This window comes from Zingiber officinale, chromosome 6A, assembly GCF_018446385.1.
Source record: "Zingiber officinale cultivar Zhangliang chromosome 6A, Zo_v1.1, whole genome shotgun sequence".
Taxonomy (NCBI): Eukaryota; Viridiplantae; Streptophyta; class Magnoliopsida; order Zingiberales; family Zingiberaceae; genus Zingiber; species Zingiber officinale.
Genome location: NC_055997.1, coordinates 92,213,065 through 92,222,418, shown reverse-complemented (window position 1 = coordinate 92,222,418; position 9,354 = coordinate 92,213,065).

Here is a 9,354-nt window from a genome sequence, read left to right as displayed (position 1 = left end):
ACAAGGAGGGCGAAATGCGGCGAAGAGCAGGGGTCGGGAGCTTTATAAGGGCGGCAGCGATCAATTTCCACCGTCCGATCCAGGTCGTCGATAACGAGGTCATCATCCAGCCGTTCCTTTCAAACGGCGGCTGTCCCATCGGATGTGACGCCACCGCCATACCCTGACAAGAGAAAGGCAACCACGTGTCAACAAGTTACGGGTTAACGCACGTGGTTAACAGAAGCTTCTGCATAAATTCCAAGGCACGGGCAAGATATCGCCGAACTGCTGAGCATCCATTAGCCCGTCCGAGCGGACTAAGGTATCGGTCGTCACTCGATCAGATCGGCAGTCCAGTCAGTCGGACTTCTCCTCCTTCGACTAGACTTGAGGGGAAGGCAAGTGATCCGGTGGTCAAGGCAGGGGGCCCCATTGCGAGGGGTCAGCGCCACGTGGAGATCAAAGGGTCGGGGGTCCACCGGAGAAGGGTGAGCCGACCAGACTTGGGAGAAAAGGATAGACCGATCGGCCGACCGATGAGCATCCAACAGTAAAAGGTGCCCTGACAGGGGTCGGGGTTCCGACGCTCAGTTGAAACAATAGCTAAGAGCCGAGCGGAAGGCCTAAGAGAAGGTGACATACTGCTAACAGTCCTTACGTAGCACCCGCCCGGAAGTCTCCCCAGCATATCAATGCAAATGACAAGCGGGACGTGATGGGCGTGCCGCCCGGCCGGCGCAGGGGATGAGGGCCGTCCGGACGACGCTCTTCGTCCAACCGGCCGGACGGACGTCTCGGCCGGTGGTGGGTAAAGAAGGACAGGAACATCTTCTGATAGCCGTCAAGTCTTATGGCTAGGCCATACTCCAAGTCTGACAACGAGGTATTCTGTTGTCCCATCGAAAACATGATTAGACTGTAGCAGTATGGCGTCAGGTAAGCTTTCTGACAGACACATACCAAGGTATGGGTTGCGGACACGTACGCGCCTCGGTGGACGTGTAGGAGCTCTTTCACCGCTCTATATAAAGAGCCGCATACTTCGCCGGAGGTACACGTTGAACACCTTTGGAGCTACTTTTTCCACCACTTGCTTACCTGACTTGAGCGTCGGAGGGTCGCCGCCGGGAACCCCTTCCCGGCCCAACTTCTGTGCAGGTTCGCCGGAGCTTCGTGCCACCAGTCGAAGATCCACGTCAGCAGTCGAAGAGCGCCCCGTGCCCAGCGTCCGTTGATTCAACATTCGGACAGGATCAACTACCATATTTGATGAGGTTACAATTACTCGCTTACCTTAAATCTGTCCTATATTGCTTCTGAGTTGACATCTTATTATTTATCTTTATATGTTGACCTATTATTGATAGTTATGCAGTTATGTTTATTATTCATGATTGTGTTTATATATATGCATAATATTACCATACCATAGTGTAGGATGTTGGATATTCTGCTAGACCCTTGGTAGATAACATGAGTTTGTACTTAGTGTTAGAACGATCATACCGTAGTATAGGATATCAAGCATCTTGCTGAATCTTTGTTTGTTATTTCATACCGTAGTGTAGGATATTAAGTATCCTAATAGACCCTTGTTGTTATTTATACTTATAGCTTATGTTCGTAAATTTATATTATAGTTTGGTTATATATTTAGGCTCGTGTCTATAGGTCACCGGTATTATATGTAGTATAGTTGTATATGTTGGTTGCTACTCGGAAAACCTAGAGGTTCCACTATACAAAAATTTTATACGAAGGTCTGAACCTTTTCCTAGCTACCATGTGTTCTTTTAAATTAAATTTTGGATCGCCTGCGGAACTTAACACGTTTGATCCAAAACTTAATCTATTTGTTCTTTTAGGTTTTGACTTGGATCTCCTGCGGAACTTAACACGTTCGACCCAAGTCGCCTTAAGTTATTAATTCCATTAAATATTAATTTCCATAATTGGTTCCCAGTACTGACGTGGCGAGGCACATGGCCTTCTTGGATATGGGAGTAACCACCACCGACTAGACAAAACCTTTTATAGAAATCTAATATTTAATTTCCTAAAATAACTTTAGGTTAACCAAAAAGAACAATCAAATCACAAGGGAAAAAAAAAACAAAACAAAAGAACACAACTTCGAAAAACATATTCGAAATACTAGAACGTAAGCCTCTTGTATTTGGTATTATTTCCATAAATAACTAGCATGATGCGGAAAGGAAAAATTACTAGTTATACCTTCTAGAAAGACCTCTTGATCTTCTACCGTATTCCTCTTCTAACCTCGGACGTTGTGTGGGCAACGATCTTCCAAGATGAGAAACCACCAACCACCTTCTTCTCCTCCTAGCTAGGTTCGGCCACAACAAGGAAGCTTCACCAAGGAAGAAGATCAAAACACCAACCAAGCTCCAAGAGATGCTAGCTTTCTCTCCTTCTTCTTCTTCTTCTCCAAGTAGTATCTGGCCACCACAAGAGCTCCAAGGGGAGAGAGAGGTTCGGCCACCACAAGAGGAAGAGAGGGAAAGGATGATGATGGCCGGCCACACCAAGGAACAAAAGAGGGAGAGAAATAATAGAGGTTGTATCTCATGAAGGCACCCTCACCCCTTCTTTTATATTCCTTGGCCTAAGCAAATTAGGAAATTTAATTACAATAAAATTTCCTTAATTTCCTTGACATGATTTAATTGAGAAAAATTTCTCCAATTAAATTCTAATGGCCGACCACATCATCAAATTAGACAAGTTTCAATCAACCATTAAAACTTCCTAATTTGTTTCCGGAAATTTTAAAATTAAAATTTCTCTTCAAAATCTCTTCATGGTTGATAAAAAGAAATTTCCATAATTTTAATTTTACAACATGTGAATAATTTTTAAAGAGAAAATAAAATATCTCACCAATCTACAAATAAGGAAAGAGATCTAATCTCTTTCTTTAATCTTTTGTAGATCTTTTACAAGAGAGATAATTTAATTTTAATTCTCTTTAATAAATTATATCTTCCACATAATAAAAATTAAAATTAAATTTTTTTTTTAATTTAATTTGGCCTTCTAGCTAGGGCCGGCCACCCCAATTTATACCTAGGCCGGCCCTAGCTTGGTTCCCAAGCTAGATTGGCCGGCCCCCTTTAGGTGGGTATAGAAGGTGGGTATAGGTGGGTATAGTACTCTATAAATAAGAGGCTACGATAGAGACCGAGAGGAGGAATTGGTTTTGGTCTCCCGATAAAATTAAGCATCCCGTGTTCGCCCCGAACACACAACTTAATTTTATCAATAATAATTCATTCCACTAGAGAACTATTATTGAACTACCGCACCAATCCCAAATTACATTTTTGGGCTCCTTCTTATTATGAGTGTGTTAGTCTCCCTGTGTTTAAGATATTGAATGTCCACTAATTAAGTGAGTTACTGACAACTCATTTAATTAATATCTTAGTCCAAGAGTAGTACCACTCAACCTTATCGTCATGTCGGACTAAGTCCACCTGCAGGGTTTAACATGACAATCCTTATGAGCTCCTCTTGAGGACATTATCAACCTAGTATCTCTAGGACACAGTTTCCTTCTATAATCAACAACACACACTATAAGTGATACCATTTCCCAACTTATCGGGCTTATTGATTCATCGAACTAAATCTCACCCATTGATAAATTAAAGAAATAAATATCAAATATATGTGCTTGTTATTATATTAGGATTAAGAGCACACACTTCCATAATAACCGAGGTCTTTGTTTCTTTATAAAGTCAATATAAAAGAAACGAAATGGTCCTACTCAATACACTCTAAATGTACTAGTGTAATTATACAGTCAAGATAAACTGATACCTAATTACACTACGACCTTCTAATGGTTTGTTCCTTTTCATTTTGGTCGTGAGCTACTGTTTATAATTTATAAGGTACTGATAACATCATCTTCTGCATGTGGCACCACATACTATGTTATCTACAGTATAAATTAATTGAACAACTACATTTATCACAAATGTAGACATTTTACCAATGTGATTCTTATTTCTAGATAAATGTTTTATACCAAAAGCTAGACTTTTAGTATACATTCTAACAATCTCCCACTTATACTAAAAGACTAAGCTGCCATATCTGCTGCCATACATCTGATTCCCATGTCTTTCAAAAAGCTCTTGCCTTAAGGACCTTAGGTTATCATCTGATGCAATCTAGGCGGCAACAACTTCTCCTCGTTATACAATTTCTCGTTATACAATCCTAATTGGGCTAACTTGAGTTTGATTCAAGTTGATTCATGTGTTCAATGAGTCTAATTTAGATTTTGACTCATTGAATCAATTTAATTAAATGAATTAGATTCATTATATTAAGTTGGCTTGAATCAAATGGTTGGATTTGATCAACCATGGAAGAGATTTGGTCAAGTTTGACTTGACTTGAGAGGAAAATTAAAAGTCAAGTTTGACTTGACTTTATGCCACCTCATTGGTGAGTTGGCATTGATATGGACCAATGATGTTATTCCACATCATCATGGTTGCCACCTCATGGGAGTTACTAGTGAGTGCCACCTCATGGAGGTTGCATTCCCTCTTTGATGACAACTTAATGCATTAATGAGGGGGTTACATTTGTGAAATGTGGCCGGCCACAATTTGAATGAAATGGATTCATTTTCATTCAAGTGATTATTATTGCATCTTCTTCCTCTCAAGCTCTCCCTCTCCTCCTTGCTTGGCCGAATCTTACCAAGGTGCTAGCACACCTTTGTGTAAGGTTTTCTCCACCTACGTGTCCGTGTGGATACTTCTAGAGGACCGACGCTTGACGGTCTTGAGATCCGGCAACTCCTTGGACGAGCGGGAATACCAAAGGGCACGCAACAAGGGTAAAGCTCTCAACACATAGATCTAGGAGTAGATCTAAAGTTTTTGAAACTCGTATTTGTATTTCGTTCGGTTTTCCTTGCATGGATCTACGGCTTTGGGTGATTCGGGGTTTCCGCGATGCGAAAAGCAATTTTCGCGGTCCGAAAAATCCAACAGTGGTATCAGAGCCATGTGCAAGGCTTGTACGAGTTTAATTTTTGGTTTTATGAAAACTAAAGTTTCTGTAATTTTCTGTAAAATTATGATTTTTGGGTTTTTATGAGTATTTTTCTCGAGTAATCGAAGCACAAGTGTTTAGATGCTTGTAGGCTTCGACTACCGGGAAGATTTTTCCAAAACGGTGATGTTTCGACCCAAATCCATTTGGGACAGCGAGCGAAGGCGCTGTAGTATCGCTTAGGAGCAACTCACGATGGTTAGATCGTGGGTAGGGGCACTCCCCCTAACCCCGCAAGGGGATTTGCTTCGCGATTGCGCCCGAAATCGCTAATCGGGACCGCCGGAAAAATTCTTCTCAAAGGTTTCGTCCCAAATTGTTTTGGGACAGCGGGCTAAGGCGCTGTAGGATCGCAAAGGAACCCTCGCGATGGTTAGATCGCGGGTAGGGGCGCTGCCCCTGGCCCCGCAAGGGGATCCGTTCCGCGATTGCGCCCGAAACCGCTAAACGGGACCGCCGGGAAAGTTTACTCGTAAAAATTGTAAAAATTAATTTTAAAATTATAGAAAATTATGAAAATATATAATTTTGAATTATATATTAATTTTGTGATAGTCATGGCCCAAAAACCTAATATGATTGGATTGTGTTGTAATTCATAATACGGCCTGCGTGTCGTTATGTGTTTGCGCATGTTGTATGTTTTTTTTTTCCGCGACCTGCGCGTCGTGCCTTTCTCATATATTCTGGTTGTAAATTAGATTTAGACTCGAATGTAACTCGAGTTTCAAATTGTAATGTACAAATTGGAGCGGTGGAGGGTCCACACGAGACGTTGTTCCGAGGTGGGCACGAGCAACACAAGGTGGTCAAAGGGAGTAGCTTGGAGAAGCTGTTGACCCTAGGTTGACCATTCGATCTTCTCATTGGCTTGAGAAGATCGTAGTAGGGTCATGACTAAATCACAAATAGATTAATTAGTTAATTGCTTATGTATATGATGCATGTTTAATAAGTAATTAATTAATTAGTGTCTTACGATTAGATTAGATCTAAGTCGTGCACATGATGCACCCTTGCGATTAGATTAGATCTAAGTCGTGCACAAGATGCATCCTTTTCGATTAGATTAGATCTCGATTGAACCAACTCTAAATGTCTAACCGTGCCGTGATACCTATCACTACCTCGATCACATGTATTGTTGAATCTGCCAAAGCAGAGCAATACATATTATCTTGGTAGGGTACGGAGGGACAATCTTGATCCCGCCTATCAACGCATGGGTGAATACAAACTCAATTAGATTGAGTATTCCTAGTTGCTCGGTTAGATCGAGTCAACTATAGGCATTCTTCCAACAGTTGGAAAAGATAGGTCAAAATCACATCTATATTAACTCTCGGGCGTATTAGCCAAAGCTAACTAGAGTTTTAATATAAATGCGGATATTGATTTTATAAACAAGAGTTGCATAGAGATGTAATTGGTAATCGTTACCTACCGATCATACTAAGCCTTGGGCGTATTAGCCAAAGCTAACTCAAGGGTTAGTATGATGTGGATCTTGTCCCACAAGAATTATAGAATTCAGTAGTAGCATCATTTAATTAAAGGCATAATTAAATGATTTTAAAAGAATATGATATTTATTTCTACAAATTTTCTGTTGTAGATAACCATGACGTCGAATACGAACTCTTTCTCCCTGCGTTCTGTCCTTAAGAAGGACAAGCTCAACGGAGCAAATTTCCTGGACTGGTACAGGAACCTGAGAATAGTTCTCACTCAGGAACGTAAATTGTACGTTCTGGAGCAGCCCATTCCGGAGGCTCCTCCTGCCATTGCCACGCGAGCTGACCGGGATGCTTACAAGAAGCATCAAGATGACGCATTAGATGTGTCCTGTCTAATGCTCACAACCATGAACTCTGAGCTTTAGAAGCAACATGAGTTGATGTGTGCTTACGATATGGTTGAACATCTTCGTCAACTATATCAAGGACAAGCAGGGCACTGGAAGAGGAACTTCACAGGATACCTGGAAGATCTTAACAAGAAGAGAAATAAGATTTCTACTTCAGGTATAAATGTTATAGAAGTCAACCTCTCTATTTCTTCGTCGTGGGTATTAGATACCGGATGTGCTTCGCACATTTGTACTAATGTACAAGCACTGAGAAATAGCAGAGCATTGACAAAGGGTGAGATAGACCTACGAGTAGGCAATGGAGCACGGGTTTGCTGTTGTTCTTGTAGGGACTTATTTTCTATCTCTGCCCTCTAGGCTTATACTAGAGTTAGACGATTGTTGTTATGTGCCTGCATTGACTAAAAACATTATATCAGTTTCTTGTTTGGACAAGAAAGGATTCTCGTTTATAATAAAGAACAAATGTTGTTACGTCTATTTAAACGATATGTTCTATTGCACCTCTAATGAACGGACTCTATATTCTAGACCTTGAGAGCTCTATCTATAACGTTAGTACCAAGAGGTTCAAATGAACGATATGAACTACACCTATCTCTGCCGGCATTGTCGCTTGGGTCATATAAATGACAGCGCTATCCCAGCTCCAAGGATGGTTTTTGGACTCATTTGATTTTGAATCATATGACATATGCGAGTCATGCCTACGAGGCAAGATGACCAAGACTCCCTTTAGTGGGCAAAGCGAGAGAGCGATCGATTTGTTAGGACTCATACATAGTGATGTATGTGGCCCTTTCAATGTCATTGCTAGAGGCGGTTATTGATACTTCATCACATTTCTGATGACTTCATAGATATGGTTATGTGTACTTGATGACACATAAGTCTGAATCCTTTGAAAGTTCAAGAATTCAAGAATGAAGTACAGAACCAACTTGGCAAGAGTATTAAAATACTTGATCAAATCGAGGTGGTGAATACTTAAGCCATGAGTTTCGGTGACTATTTAGCTAAGTGTGGGATTCTATCCCAACTCACTCCTCTGGAACACCACGGTGGAATGGTGTATCCGAAAGGAGGAATCGTACCTATTAGATATGGTACGATCTATGATGAGTCACAGATCTTCCGACATACCTTTGGGCTATGCTCTAGACACGGCAACTTTCATTCTCAACCGAGTTCCATCCAAGGTCATGATAAAGACACCATATAGGATATGGTGGGAGAGATGCCGGTGTCTTTCATGAGGATTTGGGGCTGTGAGGCTTACGTCTGACGTCAAGTCTCGGACAAATTAGGACCCAAATCGACAAGTGCTATTTCATCGGATATCCCAAGGAAACTAAGGGATATTACTTCTACATTCCCAGTCAGGTAGTTGTGGCAAAGATCGGGGTCTTTCTAGAAAGGGACTTTGTTTCTAGAAAGACTAGTGGGGCTGCGTTCGATCTTGAAGAAGTTTAAGATGCGAATACTAGCATGAAGCCTCGATGGAAGTTGAACTGGAACCACAAGTGTTGTGGATGATGTTCCACAAGGAGTTGAGAAACAACAACAGTTCAAGTGAGCGTACCTCTTGCGGTCGATAGGGTGTGTCGTCGGCTGAAATACTCATTTCTCTTGTCAGAGCATGATGACGTTGTGCTCATAGAGGATAAGCCTACCACCTATCAGGAAGCTGAGACCAGATTCAGAAATGGCTAGAGGCCATGAGATCGAGATGGAATCCATGTACACCAACCAAGTATGGACTTTGGTTGATCCACCGAAGGGTAAAACCCATTGGGTGCAAGTGGGTCTTTAAGAGAAAGATGACATGGATGGACTTATCTATAAGGGTCGCTTGGTAGCTAAAGGTTTCAAGCGATTCATGGTATTGACTATGATGAAACCTTTTCTCCGATAGCGATGTTTAAGTCCATTCGGATCATGCTTGCTATTGACCTACCATGACTATGAGATATAGCAGATGAATGTCAAAACCGCGTTTCGAATGAAACCTACTCGAGGATGTGTACATAACACAACTGAGGGTTTTGTAGATCCACAAATACTAGCAGAGTGGTGCATAGGTCCATTTATGGACTAAAGCAAGCTTCTCGGAGCTGGAATCTTCGATTTGATGATGCAATCAAACAGTTTGGTTTCATCAAGAACGAAGATGAGCCTTGTGTCTACAAGAAGGTTGTAGGGGATATAGTTGTCTTCCTCATATTGTATGTGGATGACATACTACTCATTGGGAAGGACATCCCTATGCTTCAGTCTGTCAAGACTTGGCTAGGGAGTTGCTTCTCAATGAAGGACTTAGGTGAAGCATCCCGCATTCTAGGGATACAGATCTATAGAGATAGATCTAAGAGATTGCTTGGCCTAAGTCAGAGTACATACAT